Raw genomic sequence first — 2,567 nt, forward strand, 5'->3', positions numbered from 1 at the left:
AAGCTCTGCTGCGCTTGTTTGTCGTAACAGGGCTAGGGCTAAGGGGCGGTGAACTATAAGGAAGTACAAGAATGATTCTCCAGTTCAATTCTAATAGTGTGATTCCTTGAATCCGCCTCTGAGGTCAAACAGGTGCGCTTAACCGCATTCTTCAGCGTTCCATCCGGTTGCTGGCTGCAAATGACCTAGGAGGAAGGCACCTGTGAAGGGCGTGGCCATCCATCCGGGCTCCTCCGCACCACCTTCCCGGTTCCCACTGGCGCCTGCGCAGAATAGACTGGGGCCAAGACACGTGCTGGTTCTCACAAGCCCCAGGACAAGCTAGAGTGTGGTGCTCCGTGTTCCGAAGTGAGTGGTCAAATCGTTGGCGGTAATCTCCCCGAGGGCTGGACGCTGGGCTCATTTCAACAAACCCTTCTGGAAACTGGCACAAGGTCCCTGTGTCACGGGTGAAATACCGGTGACAAGTTACGTACTTTGCTGGGAGGACCCGTGCTCCACCCTGCACCAAGGTAGCCCAGCAAGTCAACCAATTCGCAGTCTCTCAGGAAAACCTCAGTCGCGCCAGCCCGGCCCACCCAACGCACCACGGCGGCCTCACGGCACGTTCGCCCGCCGCTCGCCCGGCCCTCGAAGCGCCGAACGCACAGGGGCTTTCTTCGTGCTCGCCCCTCCCGACATGCTCCGCGGGGCCAGAGCGACCGCCACAGGACCCACGGTCCAGGGCCTGGGTCCCACGAACGGCCCCCTTACCCAGGGTGCTCCGGGCGCGGCTCTCATTTGCATGCCCCACCCGGCAGGTAAACTCGACAGGTCAGTCGCGGCCTAGCCAGCAAAGCACCAAACGTGAGAGCCTCACGAGTGGCTCCTGTCATCACATTTCCCCCAAACGTCCCGAGGTCGCCGGGAAGACGCGCACATCAGTCACCCTAACTAAGAGAGGCTTGAAGCTGCCGTGCCTTATATAATTGGTGGACGGAGGTGGGAGCGTGCTCGCTTCGGCAGCACATATACTAAAATTGGAACGATACAGAGAAGATTAGCATGGCCCCTGCGCAAGGATGACACGCAAATTCGTGAAGCGTTCCATATTTTGCGCAGTTCCCCGCCGAACTATCGATATTCTTTTGAGGACCGGCACAAAAACGGGAGATGGGAGGGTAGCTTTGAAGGCCCGCTCGGAGTTTAAGGATTGCAGCTAGCAGCTACCAGCCCAGCACACCTTCGAGGTTCTGCGGTTCCACCGAACCCTGTGTGGTTGGAGGTGAGGCCACCTTGATGGCCCTCTGACATCATTCTGTGGGCGCCCACCACTTTACTATTATTGAATTACCTAGGTAATCCTGGTACTTGCATCCTAACGCTTGTTCTCGTTGGTTAAAGTCTGCTTTTGGTTTGGGTAATTAACTCTCCTCTTAATCAAAGTTCCCATCACAGAATCCGTCTGATTTAGACAAACCGGCGTTTCTGAATACTCCTTAGATGCCATTGATTTTTTAACAGGTATACAAAGCTGTCTCAGACAGATGTGTGAAAGCAGATCCCAGTGGGCTTGCTGCTTCTAGCCAGTTCTCTTGGTCCTGGAGATCTAGGATCCACAGGCCGCAGCCAACATTGATCTAATCCGGTGTAACCACCCCTTGTAAAACAGTTAACAGTCCCTGCCTTTAGTGCACCTCCTCGTGACAGAGGGTGTATGGACTCAGTTATAAAACGACTGAAGAATGTCACAACGTAGGCGCAAGAAATGTGCGCTGATGTTGCTTACTTCCTTTAGTAAGGATTCATTGATTTAGCAGCTTAGTAATTTAGGAATGATTTGGTAAGGATTCATGGACCAATTTATGTGCTAGTGTTCTACTCCACCGAAGCCAATACTCTTGGGCCTTCTGGAATTTGTGTTGTTGAAGGAGACAAGACCATACATAAGCCAATTTCAGAATTTTTAGTTCTATAAAGAAATTCAAGAAATTGACATGTTGTTTCCGTGATATGTAGAAACGACATATTTGCACATAGATTTCCAGCTGTAACCCAGCTTCGTTTACAAGTCATAGACTGCCTTACAGGAGTGTTTTTCTAGTGAAATGGCACAATTTTATCATTCAGTGCCGTACATTGTGTTCTGACATGACACCGTTTCCTCAGGGGTAATCGTCAGAGTAGAAGCTCGCCAGCGAGCTGCGCAAAATATGGAACGCTTCACGAATTTGCGTGTCATCCTTGCGCAGGGGCCATGCTAATCTTCTCTGTATCGTTCCAATTTTAGTATATGTGCTGCCGAAGCGAGCACGCTCCCACCTCCGTCCACCAATTATATAAGGCACGGCAGCTTCAAGCCTCTCTTAGTTAGGGTGACTGATGTGCGCGTCTTCCCGGCGACCTCAGGACGTTTGGGGGAAATGTGATGACAGGAGCCACTCGTGAGGCTCTCACGTTTGGTGCTTTGCTGGCTAGGCCGCGACTGACCTGTCGAGTTTACCTGCCGGGTGGGGCATGCAAATGAGAGCCGCGCCCGGAGCACCCTGGGTAAGGGGGCCGTTCGTGGGACCCAGGCCCTGGACCGT

General features: G+C 52.7%; 2 non-coding genes across 2 annotated transcripts; one reads left to right on the top strand and one right to left on the bottom strand.

The window, feature by feature from the left end:
- The first annotated feature begins 989 nt into the window (after positions 1-989).
- On the top strand, positions 990-1,096 carry LOC113601715 (U6 spliceosomal RNA). Its single transcript, XR_003422989.1, has one exon. It is a non-coding gene; the product is annotated as a U6 spliceosomal RNA (small nuclear RNA).
- A 1,090-nt stretch (positions 1,097-2,186) lies between these two features.
- On the bottom strand, positions 2,187-2,293 carry LOC113601716 (U6 spliceosomal RNA). Its single transcript, XR_003422990.1, has one exon. It is a non-coding gene; the product is annotated as a U6 spliceosomal RNA (small nuclear RNA).
- Positions 2,294-2,567: the final 274 nt, after the last annotated feature.

The sequence above is a fragment of the Acinonyx jubatus genome, chromosome B3, assembly GCF_027475565.1.
Source record: "Acinonyx jubatus isolate Ajub_Pintada_27869175 chromosome B3, VMU_Ajub_asm_v1.0, whole genome shotgun sequence".
Taxonomy (NCBI): domain Eukaryota; kingdom Metazoa; phylum Chordata; class Mammalia; order Carnivora; family Felidae; genus Acinonyx; species Acinonyx jubatus.